Source organism: Papio anubis, chromosome 4 (genome assembly GCF_008728515.1).
Source record: "Papio anubis isolate 15944 chromosome 4, Panubis1.0, whole genome shotgun sequence".
Lineage (NCBI taxonomy): Eukaryota > Metazoa > Chordata > Mammalia > Primates > Cercopithecidae > Papio > Papio anubis.
Genome location: NC_044979.1, coordinates 70,259,131 through 70,279,909, shown reverse-complemented (window position 1 = coordinate 70,279,909; position 20,779 = coordinate 70,259,131). Strand labels below are relative to the sequence as shown.

Below are 20,779 nucleotides of genomic sequence, written 5' to 3'. Positions count from 1 at the left end.
ATGGAAAAGGGACTGGCCTCTCAGGTTGGCACTGTCAATCCAAACGTGGGATCCCAAGAATGCCCTGCAGTTTCAGGTGCAGATGCCCCCTACGTGGTGCTCAGGGAAGAAAGCTCAGTTCAGAAAGAATAGTCAGGCTTCTGGCAGAACCCTAGTACACTGAAGCTTTGATTTGTATTCAGTGGAGGGTAACCTACTCACCCCATCTTTGAATATGTACAAAAAATAGAGAAGGAGGCAATAAAAGATAAATAGGGCTGCCATTAAACAAAACCAGAAAGGCTCCAGATGCATCTGAGATGCGCAGAACATGTGACATGTGTGAACATCAGGAAGAGGCCGGGGGAACTGTGAAGATCCTGCAGCTCGTGGATCTGTTTCACATGGCCTCTACTCCTTTACATAAATTTGGCACAGCAAATCAAGGAAAGAGGACGGTTTAACAGACTCCTGGACCACTCCACCTAACTTATTCCTTCCCACATATTGTGTATTTGTTCTCTTATTTCACTGTGTAAGAGTGGTTGTGTTCAAGAGGTTTTTAAGTCAATGTTTCTTTGATATGGTATATGCTCTTACTAGGCATTCACCACGAAGATGTACCTAGAACGTGTACTGAGATTCTGCTATACTTTATTCCATATCATGTTACAAGAAAACAACAGTGACAGCTGACAAACCATTACATCTTTCATAATACAGACAAATTACAACTGGTAACAAATATGCAACATGTATTATTCCATTCTCCTTACTATGTGTCATTTGAAAGTATAATAGTTTTCTGAATAATGCTACCACGTTTCTTGGGTACCAATCCCCTGTTAGAAAGTACACATCTCAGTGCATCATACAAAAAATAATAAAAGATAAAAGGAAAATTTAAAAAATCCACTCCCAACTAGAGAATGTAGGTTTTGTATGTGCCTCTAAAATATGCTGCTGTGGGAAAAGGAATGAGAATAGAAGATTGCTTATTTTATTGATTTTTTTTGTGCGTTTTTGGTGTATGAGAAAATTACAAGGCAGTAACATATACAGTTTCCTCTGCCTACAAGCCAGTAAGGGAGACGGAAGTTATGCGCAATTATGCAGCATATTCCTATGTATAGGGGGCAGGCAGTAATCTACCCCGGTATATACAGCCTAAACATCCTCTTATATAACAAAGATTACAAAACCAATAATATTCACAGATGAGTATCTTATATAGACACATAACCTAGGGTATTGATTATACTGGCTGTCATATACACACTGACGAAAGGATACCAAGAGGCCTCACTTTCTTTGCAAGCCTGGAGGTGCTCCTGGAAACTTTCTAATCACTCTTGGGAGGTAGAAATCGCTTCTCACCCCAGCATCAGTGGATGGACAGCCACCCTGCTTTATGTACCCTCTTTTTTGCTGAGCACTGCAAACATTTTTTTTTTCACGTCCTATGTATCTTATATTTTTAAGTCAACAAAACTGTTCTTTTAAGAAAATGGGAATTAAGTGTCAAATCTCCTTTCAGAATACTGTGCGTGCAGTGATGTGCTAAAGGTGTTTGTACTACTCTTACCATCTGTTTGAGTTCAAGCTATTCCTTCATACAAAAATAATCTCACAAAACATTCCAGCACTTTCTCAAAAGAATAATAAATCTGCTAATGAACACAGTCTGAATTGATTTTCATGACTGTCCACAAAGAGGGCAGAAGAGAAAAGAAGCAGAGGGAGAATATGATTGCAAATAGGGGAAGGAGAGAGGGAGGGAGGGAGCGAGAGGGATTTGGGGGAGAAAGAGACAGAGGAGAGGAGGGAGAAAGAGAGAGACGGGGGAGACACACACACACACACACACACACACACACACACACCCCAACCTGACCTTCTGAGGGGTATGTCTCTGTAACAAAACAGATTTCTCCCTCCACTGAGTAGTGTTATATTTCACTTCTTCGAAGAAGTTGCCTGTGACAGGGACATATAACTCTAATAGCCCTAATTGAAGTCTTTCAACATTAAATATTTTCAAGTTAAAAACCTTATTAAAAAGCAACATTTAATCATCAGTTGCTCTTGCTTTAAACTTAGTGAAATACAAAAGTCATGTCTTCTCCAAATGAATGATTCAAAACAAATCACAGGAAAGGTCATTTTTAACAGCATGTAAAGTTTTCTCCCTATATTTTCTTTAAGAAATCCTAATTTAAGTATATTTTAAATCTAAATACCTCTAAAGACTTCCAGTGGGTTGGAATGTATGAAAGAGGAACGGAAAAGATTTCTAGGTAGCAAACAGTAGACATTCTTCACTTGGGTATTTTCTGCTGTCTTTAAAACCAATCAGTAAATAATTCCTTGCTTAGCACTTAAAAGTTTACAATGAATGCTACATCTGGGTAGGATGAACTATGACTATGACATAACCACCCATACTCCACTCCGGAGACAGTACCATTTTAAAGTTTAGGAATTCTGGGTCCAGTTTCCTTGGTGTATTGAGCTTGATTATACAAAAGCTTTACCCTCACCCAACTCTCAGAAAAAGTCCTTGTCAACCTGGATCCTAATTCCTAGTCTTGATCCTAAAACAGTGGGACACATTTCAAGAACTCACTCATTCTCTCCTTCTTTCTGACTAATAGGAAAATGTAAGACAGTGTACACGAAGGTATTTCCATAGGAATTTGTGTACAGAGAATCCAAGTTTCATGCTTTAGATGAAGTCTCCTAACTGCCCCCTTGGCCGCAGTACTACTGGGCATTCTGCAGCGAGGCCTGCCCCACCAGGAGCCGGCCTGCAACAGGCAGCCCTCCCTCCAGATCAAAGCAAAAGACATGCCTGGTCCACTTTTCCCCAGTGTCACATACTCGCCTTCATCCTCCAAGGTCCCTCAACTCCTTGAGTAAGGGAAGCTGAGCCATTCACTTTTCCATCTTTAAAGCAAGATTCCTGCATTGTTTCTAAAACCTGCATTTGAACAGTTATTCCAGGAGATGTCTTAAAGTAAGGAACCCAGTGATGCCTTCCAACTGGCTTGGAATGTTTTTTTAAAATGTACTTTCTTTTTAAAGGTGCTTTGTTGTAACTGAGCAAACTTTGAACTGGATCACTTTGTAATTTACTTTGTAAGCCTTAACAGGCCAAGATTGCTTTCAAGACTCATCCAACAGATATAGTTCTTTTGCACCAGATTTAAAACATTCTGTTCTTCACTCTTTTCTACAGTTAGAAAATACAAAGTGTAACAGAATGGATGGAAAAAATAAGATGTTGACAAGACCCAGACACAAAAAGTTACCTCAATCTCCAGAGGTTGAAATGTAAGCAATTTATCCCTGTCTTTGTTCTTAACATTTGATAATTGTTTTTTCAATTCCAACCTATTCAAAAAACAGTCATGCTATGTGGCTTGCGAATGCTAAGCAGAGTCCAATATCCTATATATAAATGTGCAGTTATTTCCAAGTAAAAAAACCACATTTGCAAAATTACCTCAAAAGGTAAGCAACAGGTGGGGCCTCATAGTCAGGGGCCAAGTTGTCAAGTCAGAGAACAGGGGTTTGCTTTAGCAGAAAATTTCCCTCCTAGTGGTTGCAAAATGTGCACTGCTCTCAAAGAAAATACACGTTGTTTTATGCCACTCTGTGGCTTTCAAGTACAGACATTACTGAAGAAGTGTGAACACCAAATGTGTTGTCTTAATGTATTTAAGACATGGCTGGTGAAAGCATAAAAACCTTTACAGAGACACTGCGCTGCAGAGGGAAATCAAACAAAATCAAACACAAAAGACTGAAAAGAATACATGCCATGTATCAGTAAGCAAAGCTTAATCTTCACATAGTTCTTGGAAATCACAAGGTATCCAAATGCGTGCAAGGTTTTAAATAAATTGCAGAGAAAACAGGGTCTTGCCAGCTTCAATTTTCTTGTAAGTGAAATCCACCACAGGGAGCGAAAGAAAACTGATCCATGATTCCCTTCATATTATTGGCCTCCTCATTAATGTTTTTTTTTTTTTTCTTCCCAGAATGATGACAACTTAATCCTGGAAGGAGGAAAATAGAAAATTGTTATATAAAAAATCGACACCATTCATTTTTCCTAAATTACATGAGACATCAAAATTGGTCAGTCCAAAGTGAGCCCACTGATGTTCCCTACAGCCACTCCAAACACATAAATATGAAGCAGAATAGTTTCCTTAACCAAAAAAATCCTTCTAATATGATGAACAAATGTTCTGACTACACTTTCCTCTCTTAAAATCATTTAACTCCACCAATTGAATTGGTCTATCTTCCCCTTAGATTATTTAGAGAAAAAGAAATTCAGCAAATTTCCTTCCCTAAATCATTAGTAATAATACTGGTCTTAATTAAGTGCCTGTAGCATCATACAGACCATTAAAAGGACACATCACTATGTTCATTTTTATGAACATGAAATAGAAAAATGGATCACATACATGCTTTTAAAATAATTCAGCTGTATATAATTCCTTGGTTGCCTATTATCATTATTTCAGTTTCAGCAGAAAGAAAATTGGCCAGTGTGACCTGAATTGGCAGCCTCTTCCCAACATCCTGTATAGGACTGCATGTTTCCAATAATGCCTGCTCAAAACAATAACAACTTGTGGGTGAAAGAGGGAAGCTTCACTCTGCCTCTTTCCATACTTCTTTTTGGCCCGTAAGCATTTACATTGAGTCTCCAGGATGGGAAAAGAATGCCTTGCCAGGATAGGTGGGAACACTCCCAGGTTCAAGGCGCATAGCTGAGGGAAAGGTTCATTAGCTGCACTGAGTCCCAGAACCAGTTCCTTAGCTAAGTTTAGAAGCTGCTGGTCACTAAGGCCTGGTGAGGCCTTCGTGTCCCCAGCTACGGGGCCATAGAGTCATCTTCCCAGATGCAGGGGGAACCCTGGATGGTGCCTGATCCCAAAGGTTTTGTCCTTTTTTTTGAGACTTCACAGTGCACCTGTCCTGCTGCTGCCCACACAGGCTGTGGCATCAAGGACATCACCCCTGCATAGCAGCAACCTAGCAATACCTTGTCCAGAGAGCAGAAATTCCACTCTTACGCTCAGGAACCATTGGAATAGTGGCCGGGCACGGTGGCTCACGCCTGTAATCCCAGCACTTTGGGAGACCGAGATGGGCGGATCACGACGTCAGGAGATCGAGACCATCCTGGCCAACATGGTGAAACCCCATCTCTACTAAAAATACAAAGATTAGCCAGGAGTGGTGGTGTGCACCTGTAGTCCCAGCTACTTGGGAGGCTGAGGCAGGAGAATCGCTTGAACCCAGAAGGTGGAGGTTGCAGTGAGCTGATATTGTGCCATGTACCTCAGCCTGGGCAATAGAGCAAGACTCCCTCTCAAACAAAAAAAAAAAAAAAGAAAGAAAAAAAGAAATAGCATCATCCCCACCATCTGCTCATTTTCCCCACTTACTATGATGAGTTTCTGGCATATTAACTTTCCATTATTTTTTAAAATTGAAGCAAAATTTACATAAAACAAAACTAACCATTTAAAAGAATATAATTTAGTGGCATTTAGTACATTCACAATGTTGTGCAATTATCATCTCTATTTAGTTCCAAAACATTTTCATCACCCCCAAAGGAGATCCTATATCCTTTAAGCAGTCACTCCCCATTCTCTCCTTGTCCCAGTCCCTGACAACTATTAATACTAATGTTTCTGTCTCTATGGATTTACCTATTCTCAACATTTTACACAAATGGAATCACGCAACATGTTACCCACTTTGTCTAGCTTTTTTCACTTAGCATAATGTTTTTGAAGTTCATCCATGTTGTAGCATGAATCAGTACTTCATTGTTTTTTAGGGTTGAATAATATTCTGTTGTATGAATATACTACAGTTGGTTTATCCATTCATTGGTTGATGTACATTTGTGTTTCAACTTTTGGCTAACAGTGAATAGTGGTGCTCTGAATAGTCATGTACAAGTATTTGTTTAAACACTGTTTTCCATTCTTTTGGGTATATATCTAGGAGTGGAATTGGTAAGTCATATGGAAATTTTATGTTTAACTTTTTGAGGAAATACCAAACAGTTTTCCATCATGACTGTACCATTTCACATTCCCATCAGGAATGTACAAGGGTTCCAATTTCGCCAAAACATTTGTTTGTTTTAAAAAAATTATAGCCATCCTAGTGGGTATCAACTGATTTGCACTTGCATTTCCCTAATGATCGATGATGTTGGGCACTTTTTTTTTTTTTTTTTTTTTTTTGACAGAGTCTTGCTCTGTCACCCAAGCTAGAGTGCAGTGATGTAATCCTAGCTCACTGCAGCCTTGACTTTCCTGGGCTCAGCTGATCCTCCTATCATAGCCTCCCAAGTAGCTGGGACTACAGGCACACATGACCATGCCTGGCTAATTTTTTGTATTTGTAGAGACAGGGGTTCACCATGTTGTCCAGGCTGGTCCTGAACTCCTGGGCTCAAGCCATCTACCTGCCTTGGCCTCCCAAAGTGCTGGGATTACAGGCATGAGCCACCATGGCCAGGCTGTTGGGGACCCTTTCATGTGGTTGTTGGCCATATCAATATCTTTTTTGGAGAAATATCTATTCAAGTCCTTTGCTCATTTTTAAATTGGGTTGTATTTTTGTTGCTGAGTTGTAGGAGTTCTTTATAAATTATGGATATTAATCCCTTATAGTATGATTTTTCTTTGAGTCCATAGGTTGCCTTTTCACTCTGTTAACTGTGTCCTTTGATGTACAAAAGTTTTTAATTTTGGCAAAGTCCAATTTATCCTTTTTTTTCCTTTGTTGCTTATACTTCTGGTGTTATATCTAAAAATCCATTGTGAAATCCAAGGTTTTGAAGATTTACCCCTATGTTTTCTTCTAAGAGTCTTATAGTTTTAGCCCTTGCATTTAGATCTTTGGTCCATTTTGAGTGAAGTTTTGTAAATGGTATGAGGTAGGGGTAACCATCTATTCTTGAGAGTTCTGTTCTCAGTGACTGAGCCAAATGTAAACAAAAGCCCTTTCTTAAGTTTCTAGGAGAGGCCTGGGGGTAGATGGATACCACACATAGGACCTTTGCTACCTCTATATCCCAACAGTTATTATCTCAAATCCTTGCTGCCTATAGGTAGTTCTCCATGAGGCTCACTTGACCACTCCTCATCCTTGCTTGATTGTGCAGATATGCCTCTATCAAGCCTCTTCTTAAAGAACTCACCACCCTAGCAAAAATAATTACATGGGAACAACCTCCTTTGTCCCCAGCCTACCCTTGTTCTTTCAGGGAAATGAAATAACGTGCTCTACATGCTGCTCCATGTAACTATGCATTCTGATCTAGGCACTGGCATCTTTCTTGAGGACCATGATATGAAGAAGAGAGAGCACTCATCCTCACAGTATTTCAAGCACATTTATCCACAGGCATCCTCAGCCAATCCTCAACCCCACTATCAGCCTTGATATTTTTATTAAGCAGATGACAAAATTGTCCTTTTTCTTCCATGTACTTTAAACAGCAGTTGAGATTCCAGCTCTTCCTGGAAGCCTGCCCACCCCAGCTAAATGGGAGCTTTAGGTCTGTCCTGGTATCTGCTTGCCCAGGCATGGAGTTCCTACAACTATATCCAAATGATGTAGTCTTTCCTGGCTCTCCCCTCTTTAACCACTTTAATCAACAGAATAGAGACCTGGTACCCACAATGACCGCCTGAACCAGAGACTTCATTTAGTCCCTCCTGAAGTGTGAAGACACTTCCTATGAAAGAGCAAGTCAGGGGACAGGTGGTATCAGTATGTTCTTAAGCTTGATTTTGTTGACTGCTGTGTCCCCAGAGCACAGCCCAGGCCTGGCTCAGGCACTCAATATACAGTTGCTGAATGAATAAAGGGGAAACTGTAGAATCAGAAAACTTGGGGGTGAAATATGTTCTTATATGTAGAGTTCCTTATGGCACATTCACTGAAGGCAAATGTGATGCCTGTGAAATAGCACAGTACTGCACACAGAGCAGGCCATCCACAGATACACTACCAGCCTGAGGATGGTTGGTAGGATTAACACCTTCCTGTAGGCAAAACTTACTTTTTTTTTTTTTTTTTTTTTTTAACTCCATGACATTATATTTGAAAGGAATGATTTGATTTCTAGTACATCTAACTTCATGTAACAATAAACTATGTTGTCACCACAGTCAATGGCATATTTACTATCCTGTTGGCTTAAGATGTTTTTTAGACATCGATGATGCTTGTTCTTGCCTTGTCCTGATTCTTCGAGTGTAATCTCTAAGAGAATCACACGTACCTAACCTAGGGCATAAACAGAATTGCATAATAAAGGATAATATGTAATAATAGCAACCGGACGATAAACAGTGAACACAGTGATTATGATAAGCCCATTACTTAGGTTTGGGCTTAGACATTTAGAAGGGAGGTGCCAATGAGAGGCAGACTCTTTCACATCTCTGTGAGATGACTCCGAATGGCCCAAATTGTACCAGCTACCCTGCCTGGTGCTGTCAGCCAGCAGCATGGAATGTCCCTTCTCCCTCCTTGGGCAACATCAGCTTCAATTTTCAATGAGTACATATAAGGTAGGTCAGTTTTTGCTGGAAAATTTTTAAGAAAATCTAAATGCAATCATGCACTTGATGAGTGGGGATTTAGGTGGAAGGAGAGAGGGAATCACAGGGAAGCAAAATATATCAATGTAAACCTTTCCCTTACCTTTATTATTAAAATATGTTGCACGCGCAATACAAATTAACAGTGAATATGAATTATAAGCTCAACTATGTGCATAGCCACTCATAGGTATATAAATCATAAGATTAATGGATGCCATTTTTATCTTGCTTTCAGCTTTTACAATGTTCTTTCTCTCTAGAAATGAATGTTTTAAACAAGAAATTGGATTTGATTGATAAAATCCTTATTCAGAAATATCTACATAGAGCTTCTTGGCTATAAATATTAATTAATTGGATCGCTGGTACCCATAATGCAACTTTGTTCTGACCCATGTGCCCTATGAACTAGATATTTTTTGGATTCAATTTTCTTAAAACCAACTGTCAGCATCATGTGATGGAGGAGATGAAAAATGAAAATGAGCAGTCCCGCTGTGCAGGTGGGTGACCTGTGGGAGAGAGTCTGCCTGGTAGGATTTTTACACGAGCCATCAGACACACACCAATTGATTAGATCATCTCATACCCGCCACCAACTAGGCTCAAGAGACTAATTAGAGAGAGTACTGCCTGCGCAGGCACCCCATTGACACCTAATTTGCTCAGCCAAAGCCTTTGGGGAAAATGTATTATCTCTGCAGCTGCACTTCATGCATTTCTGATTTGAGGCATAAGCAAGGAGTGCTTCATCACTCTTTTGAGCGAACTGAATGTAGAAGCCCTTAAGTGCTAAATGCAAGCAAACAGACCCAAATTAAAAACGAGCCAGGCTCTTTCTAATTCCCTCTGTGCTCCCTGTTAAATCTCTGTGTGTACATACACACACACACCCCTACACACATGCATGCAGTTTACACGCCGGAGGGACAACATTGCTGAGGACCCCCGCTCAGGGTGCTTCAATGTGATCAGGTGGTCTGCGTTTCACTGGCCTATTTATGCACTCTAAGGTTCTGCGTTTGTTTGACTGTGTTTTATTATTTTTATTTTTTCTGCTGTATTGCCCTTCCTCAAAGTACTCTTTTTTCTACAAGACAACTCTGGCACATTTTTTCCCCCTCTAAGCCTCACTGGAAAGAAGTGATTATTTTGGTTCCAAATTAAAACAACTGTAGGTTTTCCTTTCATCGCCTAAATTGTGAACAGGATATTCTCCAGGATGTATGTGAAGCTGTGAGGTAATCCGCTCATTTCTATTTAAGAGACTTCTTTGTAAATATGCCTAACAGAGAAGAAAAAAAATACTAACATTTGACAGAAAGAAAGCTACCTCATAACAGTAAAGATAGTATAAAACTATAACACGTTTAGGTTCTCTTCAAGAAAAAAAAAATTATAATTTGACCAAATTTAGCTTTATGTATTAGCTTTAGAACAAAACTCATTCCAACCTCCTTCTCAAATGTAGAATCCAAAATATTGATATATAAGGAGGCATTTAAAGATAGGCATGCAATTAATTACATGCTTTCAAAAAGGAAATAAAAATAAATAAAACAGGTAATAATGAAAAAATTAGCATATCTTTGTGTCAAATTTGGTGGATGTGTAATGGGTTTCCACAATGATAGAATGAAAGAGAAAAACAGGACCATGGTGGTGTTCTATAGTGGACTTACTGATTTTGTGCCTTTCCAGTCATATGTTGGATGAATTATTCTACCCACATGTTCTGGTAAATTACAATTCTGCTTTGTAATTTTTCACATTTAGCCTATTCTTAAGAGTTTAATGAAAATTTAAAAAATCATTTTAGCTGTATGCCTTTTAAACAAGCATTCAAAATGCGTCTTACTTGGGCACCCAGGCAGTCAGAGGATCCCAGTGACCACTGGAGTAAATATCCTTCTGAAAGGTACATGGAGATTGGTTGTAGGGGAGATGTTTGAACAGTCGGAAAACCAGGGCCTTAACTAAAGCACGTAACTGTTTAAAGAATTTATTCTGATTTTGTCGAGAACAAAGTCCAGAAAGCTTCCCTTCCCCAAGTACCATGTCAATAAGGTTTCACATGAACAATGTCCCGGAAAAAGAAAAAAACACACTTACAAGACGGTGCCACTTTGAGTTTGGTTTTGCTTAAAATACCAAGAAAAACAAACAAATCTTTGGATCTAATTCATCTTCAAGTAGCGTTTCCTATTATAGAGAATTAAGTCCACACATAAGGTTGTTCAGCTGTAAGCACCTAGGCAAGCACAAATCTCTCTAAAGTGAAAATATCAAATACCTATATATACATGTATTTGTATATAACATAGTCAAATTTTATACTGTAGATTTTATATGGATGCTGGACTCAAAGTGGTACATTTTAAACTTTATACTGAATTCAGAAAATCTGGGACAGCTTAATTTCCTTATTCTTTGAGTGAATTTAATGTGTTATAATTTGGCTAGAAATACAGGTTTTCTTTTAGAATATCTGAAATTAGTGTTTTCCAGTTTCTCTGACACTGCATTGAGGCTTCTTGAGAAGGGGGTAGGGGTCAGAGGAAATGGTATGAAACAGAAGGAAGTAGAAAATTAGTCAAACCTACTTCTGTAACTTATTTCTGATTTACGATAATCAGCTTCTTCTCCCTAGAAGAGAACACATCTTTGAGACCAGCAAGAGAATATTAATTAAAATGAATGCAGAGATAGACGGGCTTTGTTTTAAGCTTAACAGAAGGCCCATCATTCAAAATAGCCCAAATCCTTTAAGTTGAAAGCTGTTTGGTAACATCCATATGGATGCACAATGCACTAATTGCAGCAACTTTGCACATTTTAAGCTTCATGCCAAAGTGGTGATTTTAATTAAAAATTTTTTAGGCAAAGCTGTAAGTCTAACATTTCAAAACAAAGCATTTCTCACATGAGGAGACAGACTTAACATATCATTTTAATAATCATCATTATCAACGAACATTTATTGAAATCCTCATTAAAGACCAGGCATTATATGATGTGTAATTAGCCTTCATTGAAAAGAATGTTCTATTTTAATGGTGTGACTGTTTATTAAATCAGATTTATGCAAATGGAAAACACTGGTCATATTTTAGACACACATGGACAAAATAATGGCAATTCTGGGATTTCTTCCTCTCTCAGTCAATGGGAAAACAAGCATAGGGAAAAGTACTGATTTAGGTCTTCTTAGATACACTAAGACACATTTAATCTTTTCTTTTTTTGTAAACAATCATATAATATTGTATACATATATCATTTTTAAAAAAGATTAAACATATCATATAAATAAATAAAAACTGGGAGGTTTGAAGTAGTTCATTGAAACAGTTTTAATGACAAGGTTAATAGAAAAGCCTTCACCAAAGGTGGCATATTCTTTTCAAAGATTTCACGTTATTTGAAACCTTATTTGCTCAGCATACCTTTACAAGTGACTGACTCCCAAGTGGTTATAAGTTAATTAAATAGGATTCTGACCCTTAACCCTCCTTATATATTACAGTCCTACTAAACTATATTTAAACAAACCAAATACAAAGTCATTCAGCAGCGTGTGCATTTTTTCTCAACTTAAAATGCATATACACAAATCTCATAAAATGACTAAAAACCAAGTATTTAATAGTTAGAGAAACACAAGGGTTCATGTCGGATTTTAATTAAAAGATTTTAGAGAAGATATGACTCCACTTTGGGTGGATTTTTTTTTTCCAAATTAAAACTTGTCTGGTATTATTATCTAATGTATTGAAGCAGTTTTTCATGCTTAGGGTTTCGAATTCCAAACATACAGTCGCCTACAACTTTGACCCTGTTTTGTGAACCATCTTATTTAGCAGAAATTTGCAAAACAAAATATGCATTTCTGTAGCATAAATTAGATCACATATAATTTTGGTTAATACAGAATGATGTCAGCATGAACCAGAAGTCATATTGGTTCATGGGAGACTTCTTTCCAATGTTATTTTGAGTCACCAAGTAACAGCAGCCATGAGAAAGATACATAAATACAGTGCATGCAAGCCCAAGAGGCCTGCACTACTGCACAGCACATGCTGCCTATTTACCCCACATGCTTCCTTTTGGTTTGGTTGGCAACATGCTCTGTCTTAGAATTGACTGTTTATTGTACAATCTTCCTGGATCCTTGAGCATTTTGCCCTTGCATCCAAAATTGGGCAGTCGCAACCTACATCAAGTTTATTTCACCTGTAAACTCTCCTAGCATTTTTATTTTCACTGCTTTTCTGAGTGCAGCGCTTATCAATTTCAATATATTTGAAGTGGACTACCCTTTACTTTATTTCTTCCCCCACCACAAAAGCCCTGCAACTTTTAATGTAGTATTCTGCTGAACACAGGTATGAACACAGATGCCACATTACAGCAGAAATGTCTATTTTTGTGAGGACACATCCTGACAGTGACATGAAGTGACACATTGTGGACACCACTATAGCACATTGTTTCCACCAGGAAATGTCTGCGGACAGTGAGGAGGGTCCAACAACTCCAAGCTAGGAATGGTGGGTGCTGGACAGCTCGCTAAGCCGCCTGCCAACTAGCTCCCATGTAGCTGCTTCACAACACGAATCTGCTTCACAACAGTGCCAATGAACAACTGCTCGACCAAGGACAAATCACTGAATATTCATCCATGGAAGCCAAGACTCTGCATACTACATGTAAAGCCCTCCAATACACACTCCACACAAAATTATAATTGGTTAAAGTATTTTGATACTAGTTATCCCACCATAGCATGTTGCTATATTTCTATAGAATCCAAGATGAGTTGTGAAAGACATAATTAACGGAATGTGTACCTTTATGAGAAATAAATACCAGCATTTTGTGCTCATGTGGCATTTTCTCCTATCCAAAGTACGTTCCCATGTATTCTTTCATTTAATAAAAGTGCCTGAAAGATAGGACCTTTGAAGAAAGCTTCTGTTTGGAAGATAACAGATTTTGTGAACTCAAATTTTTAAGAAGTTCTAATCCTTTTAGTCAATGATTCAGTGTCTTCTGAAACATCTGCAATAGGAGGTATACTGCAGATTTAAATATCTAAGCAGTCATGATAGAACTCACAACCTTTATAGGAACTAGGGTGACCAGCTGTCTCTGTCTGAACTGAGGAAGTTTCCAGGATTTGGGACATTTTTTTGAGACAGAGTCTTACTGTGTTGCCCAGGCCAGAGTTCAGTGGCATGATCTCGGCTCACTGCAATCTCTGCCTCCTGGGTTCACATGATTCTCCTGTCCTAGCCTCCAGAGTAGCTGGGACTACAGGCACATGCCACCATGCCCAGCTAATTTTTGTGTTTCCAGTAGAGACAGGGTTTCACCATGTTGGCCAGGCTGGCCTCAAGTGATCCACCCACCTCGGCCTCCCAAAGTGCTCGGATTACAGGAGTGAGCCACCACACCTGGCCGAGGATTTAGGACTTTTGGTTCTAAAATGGGAGGGGGCGGGGTGCAAAATGGAACAAGCTGGTCATCACAGGAACAACAGGATTAAAATGCACAGTCGTAACTTCCAAGTTTATTATAAAAACAGAGGTAACAAGGTTTGGCACTATATTACATGAACTAAAATGAAAAGTATGCTGACACTGCAATCTGAAAATGTGAGTCACAAAAGTTTTACAAATGTGAGACACTGAGAATAGTAAAAGGTGAAAATAAAATGGGAACTGAGCCAGCAGCCTTCTCTCCTCTCAACTCTCCAGACTGCACAGGGTTTTTCTACCTATCTCCTTGGAAGAGACACAACCTTGACTCTGTGATTTAGGCTTTCTTCTCTGGTTTTTGTTGAAATCACAGTCAATCACATTCTTCTCTGATGAGGTTGTTAAACTTAAGACCATCAACTTGTTCCTCACCACAATTCAGAATAAATCCATCTATTTAAATTCACACATGCCTGTGCAGTGTGGCATGGCGGAGATGGCTAAGGCCACCTCTCTGAAATGAGAAGAAGTACAAGTGTTGCCTGAATCACTGCCAGAAACAACCCCCGCTGTAAGATCAGTGGTGAAGGAGCAACAGCATCAATCGACTTGCCTAAATCAATTCAGGAAACATTTACTTAACATCTATTTTAAGCAAAGAAAAGTGTTTAGGATGAAAGAGGAGAGTACTACATGGACTATTAAAAATGGATTCCAGTGGTGTTCTGGAATCTGGAATGTGAAACTTTTCAGGAATTTTGACAGTTGTTAAACACAGCCACTCTTGAAATCACCCATCATGGGAGTATCTACACGACAGGACATAGACAAGCGTGATCAATCAGGACTATTCTACTGTCTTTCTGGAGAGTCAACCATTAAATATTTGCCAAGATGCCACTGTTGTCTTTAAGGAGCTCAAGATTGGGAAGGGGAGGTGGCTGGGACAACAGCTAACTATAAGTCAACATGGAAAATATAAGTGCTATCCTAGAGGTGCCACTGCAGTGAGGAATAACTGAAAGGTATGTAACAATTTAATGCCTAGAAAGGGAGGAAGAAGGGCATTCTTGCACAGGCAAGGACTCTGGGAAGCATAGGCTGGCCAATGGGACAGGCATATGTTTGCCTGTGAGGATACAGATGCAGATAGAGACACAGGAAAAGCTGAAAGGTAGGCGAGGGTGGTGGAGTAAAGGGCCTGAAATGCCCTGCTTAGGGGTCTGGGCTTTCTTCTATATTCAGAGAGGAGGTGTTGGAGGCTTTGGATGGAGAGTCCCAGGTTCCAACCCAAGGGCAGTCATACAGTTTTCATATACGTGAAGTCTTGAGCTGCCACTGTAAAGTCTGTGGGTAAAGAATTGTCTTCTTTAGGATGCCATCAAATCAGATAATGCAGCTGGTTCTTCAAATGACTGCTGCAACTGCCCACAATGTACCAGGTTTGTAACATTTAGTACTGAAATGTTTTATTCCACCCATGAGAAATGTTCAATGTTCTGGACAAATGATGACATAGACACTAAGCTTCTTCCCAAGTATTGCAGTTTTCGAAACATAGCCCATGGAGATAATTTGGACATTTTCATACATCAGAAAGATGCCTAAAGGTACTTTATAAATATTTTGTTCACTCGTGTCTCTATTTTTGTCTATGCATGAAAAAAGCAAAGGAAAAAATACACATTATTAACTCCTATCTTTACTACACTGCTGTCCTTTATAACTCGCACATGTTCGATTAATACACAACTCAGACAGACTTTCTAATTGTAGCGTTGGGAGTTCCAAAATACCATCAAATCTTTTAAAGAGCAACTACAATAATTTAGAAAACTTCGTTACTGTACTCTTGTCTTGATTCACTGTGGTTGCATGTATTGGACTAGGAGTGTCAGCTCATTAAAAATGTGAAGCCTGTAATGTCTGATGAATAAGACATTCACATCAACACAACTGGTTTCCTCCTGGTATAAAACAATTAAAGTGTCAACAGCTCAGTGGTTTAGTGGCAGAGCAAAGACCAGTGGTTGCAGGCCTGGGGTCAATCTCTCACTTCCATTGGCAACAGAGCTGGAGAATGCAGTGAGAGGAGCCAGCACACCCCAGGCTCATGGGATTAAGGGATGCTTCATGTTTTTTTACTGTTCACTTGTGGCAGACTGAAACAAAAGCACCAGCCGAGTTAACTGAGCTGAAGTTTCATTGTAAGAAGCAATGAAATGCTCCCTTTCCTTGCCCCAAACCAGAATCTCCCACACAGTGCAGTAAATCAAGAATGCAACGTATTTCTCTTCCACACCTGTGACTGGGGAGCACATCCCAGAAAGATCTTATTTCCTCTTCACATGGATGCTAAAGAACAATGTCACGTCTTGTCTGCGTTATGCTGTTTGTTTTCCAGTCTGTTGGTATTAAAATTGCACCCTAAGCACCTATCGTGTCTCATGGCCCTCTGTTAGGTCTTTTTAAAAAGTTCTGACTTTGCAACACTGGTGTCATTTGGAATTAAAAAAAAAATCTGGTGATTTAGTTGTTTCATGTTATCCTGGGGGGAAAACCCCCACAGCCCATTTTAGAATAATTTAATAGAACATATATTGTGCAAAGTATACAAATTGAAAAAAAAATCAGCCCAATCAGCTCCAATAAGCTGTTTTAGTTTTATTCTTTTTGTAATTGTTAGATTCACTTGCTCTGTGTGAGATGTCAGGTATGATGAGCCTGAGCCTGAAATGCTAAAATGAAAAAGCTCTTTTGTTTTTTAATTACTAACCTCTTGAGTTTTAGTGCTAGAATTTATATAATTTTCATAATCAATTATTGAGTACTTGGGTCCAAACACGATATAAAATACTCATGCTTGGATTTACATGATATAGTTAAATCTTGTCTCTCTCAGTACTTCCTTATTAAAAGAAATTCTACCAGGTTGATTTGTAGGGACTGATGTATGTCTGGTAAAATGCACAGGAGAACAAAGTCACTCCTTCTTTAGCTCTCTGGGATGTGGTATGGACAGGACTGTCTCTATACTAGAGATTGGTGATTCAAATAAGACAAACTGAACCATAGTAGGGGAGAATTGCTCAGATTAATGGTGTGTGTAATCAAGTACAGAAATATTTAGAGGCTTAGAAAATAATTAATGGCAAGAAGAGCTTTATGTTTGAAGAACCTCCAAATAAAACTGTGGGTAACGAATCTGACAAAACGTACTATACAATCATGGTCACTGGAGGGCTACATTGATCAGTACTATATACATACATATATAATACTATATACTATATATACTACTGTATATACTGTATATAGTATATATAGTTATATATATAACTGTAATCTCTCTTGACCATAAATTCTTTGTAGTTGAACTTCAAACATATGTAGATTTACTTTTATGTACTTAAGAAATGCCTCCAAATTGATTTGATAAATACGTAATTTGAAACCAACTTCCATTCACTTCCTTTAATCTGCTATGCCATACACAGTTATATGGATTCTAAATGTTATAATCACATATTTTTCCAAGACAATAAACATTTCTTTAATGTTGCCCCTCTTTCCTACTCTCACCAAACCCTCAGTGGACAATCCACCGACAAACACTAGTGCCAAGAAGAGAACAGACACAAAGAACTCAGATTGTGATAATTCTTAACCTTCTGAGTCTCTGCCAAACTTAAGAACCAGATGAATGCCAAGATAATTTACTGCAGAAAACCGCATATATTTAACTACATGCAGATTTTTTTCATACAATTTCAGATGGTGCATAGGCCTTCTGATTTCCATTAATAAGACCCACAGATCCGAGGTCAAGAACCTCAGGATTATGATGTCAGAATGTTTAAGCATCAAGCAGCACTTCCACCATCTAGCCATAATTTTAGAACGTATTGCAGAGGAAATACCTTCTAGGAAAGTTAAATGCTTGAAGGAAATTCCTTTTGAATAAGCGACATGGTCTAACATGATTTCCTACACTCCCCCATATGAGAAAAATATAATCAAGCAAACAAAACCAAAATAAACAAAGTATCTCACTCATTCTATGCATCATATTTCCTTCAAGACAGGAGAAACCCAGATCAGGTTATTTGATGGATGTGACAGCCAACAGGAGAAGCACACGTTGGCAGTGTGGGTCCCTATTTAGATGATCCCGAGAGTTTGGAGAGCTGAGTAGAAACTTCTTTTTCCTAAATACAATCCCTCACTCTCCATTCTTTTTCTTCTCTATTAATGTCACCAGTGACGTACTAATATTAATACAGGATTAAATATAAATGGAAATTAATTCTACAGTACCCATTCTTACTGCTGATACTAAATACCATTGATAATCACTTTATTTAGTAAGTGAAAATAAAAATTATTGTGAGAGCTTCTCATGGCTTTGCCAATGACCCTGAACTTTGATTTTCCCTTTTTAGGTAAAAACATCAGCCAAGAACTTGCAATTATTCTTAGTGTGGCCCCCCATAAATTCCCTCTCAGAAGGGATTGCAGAAAACTAACCTGAGTAGTTGAAGATAATTTATTGTGTCTCTGGGCCTCACAGCAACCTTTCAAGGTATATATTTTTAGTCTGTCCTAGAGTTGAGAAAGCTGAAACTCAGAAATGCAAGTTGGAGAAGTACTTCTCACTCCTACTTTCTGGACAGAGGTTTGTTCCTTTATCCATGAGTGTTTTTCCGATCATTAGAACAACAACACATGGTTTTCTATCTGCTCTTCATGAACTGACCTGTCTTCTATGGTCTTACTTTGGTTTTGTCATTTCAGGGCTGTGGTATAGCAGGACATGGCCTGCAGCTTGGCATTCTGATGATTCTTGCTCACTTTTATTTCCCTGGCTAAGCCTTATCTACCCTGAACATTGTTCATCCCAAGTTACTTGTGCCTTCCTTGCTAGGAGATAGCTATCTTTGGTTATGTGGTATCTCTCTGTGAGAGGGTTTGGTAGCACTATAAATCTTCAGGACCCAATTAAAAAGGGAAAAGGAAAATGTGGGGTCAGGTATGAATCACAATTCCTCAATCAGAATAAGGTTGCCATAGCAACCATGCCTGTTTTTGCTCCTCCCGCTGATCTGCTTGCTGGCTTGGGTGTTCGAGGTAATTTGCACAGAATTGCTCCAATTCTCTGATCCACACAACCTTAATTTTATACCACTTAATTTTGTACCATTGCTTCCCTTGAGCATCAAATAAAGGAGGCACTAAGAGTTTAAAATCAAAGCATACATACATTTTCTGACCACAGTTCTCCACCTGATCAAATGCAAGAAGGCAATTCCTCATTTTCCCTTCTTGAAGCTTCTCATTTCCCCTTTCCTTATTCTACCTTCCCTCAGTGTACTCACATACATGCAAACATAAACACATCCCACCCCCTATCTGAACACAGTTTGTGGTATGTTTGAAGAAATACTCTGAAAATAAGTTATGTGTATATATATATTCATATATATATGGAACCCTAAGCATCTTGCAGACTTGTAACCTTTCTACAACTAAGCTAAGGAAGTTTAAGAAAAAAACTGGACTTGGTATAATGCAATTTAAACTTTTTTCATTTGACATGTCTTCCTTGTAAATAGTAAAGGAGGCTCACTCCCTTTATTTTCAAGCACCAAGAAAATAGAGTGCTCTTTAGAGGTTCTGAGGGGACAGAAAACTTTGCTGTGATTGTTTCAGCGGTGTATGAAGCTGCGGTGTTGCTAACTCTGGTTTGGTAAGTGATCTTTCATGATAAAGAAGCACCAGGAGCTATAGAAAGGCCAAGAGTAACACCACAATGCTACAGTGAGACCAGACACCAAAAGCCATATCAGGAATGGAACAGGAAAGTGGAGCCGTGTGGCCTTGAGGTCATTCTGTGGGATCCCCATCTGATGATGTATAGGGGCAACTGAGGATGAGTAAACTTAGGCTGAAGTTCGCAACCCTCTTCAGATCTAAAAGTGTGGGGCTGATCTCTGGTCAGACACGTATGAGACCCAGTTTATTTCACTTTGATGCCATCCCTCCCTGACTTTGTCTTCTTACTGAAGTTTTCAAGCTATGTTCCTTTCCATGCCTGATACCACCCAAGTCTCCCATTTGTGTCCCCAGACTTGTTATCTTCCCTTGGAAATCTTTTTTCATCTCTCTGGGATTAAACAAAGAATCGGCTGGGCAGGGTGGCTCACGCCTGTAATCCTAGCACTTTGGGAGGCTGAGGTGGGTGGATCACTGTAGGTCAGGAGTTTGAGATCAGCCTGTCCAGCACTGTGAAACCCTGTCTCTACTAAAAATACAAAAATTAGCCAGGCATGGTGGTGCGTGCCTGTAGTCCCAGCTACTCAGGAAGCTGAGGCATGAGAATCGCTTGAACCCGAGACACTGAGATCATGCCACTGCACCCCAGCCTGGGTGACAGAGTGAGACTCGGACTTAAAAACAAAAACAAAACAGACAAAAACAAGAAACAAAATAACAAAGAATGACTTTTCATCCTTTCCTACTTTATATTATCTCTAACGTTTGCTAACACTTCCGTGTGGTCATCAGTTTTATTTACTAATTTTCAGCTCTCTACCTCAATGGAATGTCTTACCCAGCTTCCCTGGAAGTCAGGCATAGCCATTTGACCTGTCCTGA

At 39.0% G+C, this 20,779-nt stretch overlaps 1 protein-coding gene across 7 annotated transcripts in view; it reads right to left on the bottom strand.

Moving 5' to 3' along the window:
- Window positions 1–611: 611 nt before the first annotated feature.
- The window catches only part of CDK14 (cyclin dependent kinase 14), a 581,124-nt gene continuing 560,956 nt past the window's right edge, over window positions 612–20,779 (bottom strand). For all 7 annotated transcript variants that reach the window (XM_017956186.2, XM_031664857.1, XM_031664858.1 and 4 more), the window contains one exon: window positions 612–4,040. The gene's annotated coding sequence lies outside the window, so the exon portion shown is untranslated. The remainder of the gene's footprint in view (window positions 4,041–20,779) is intronic.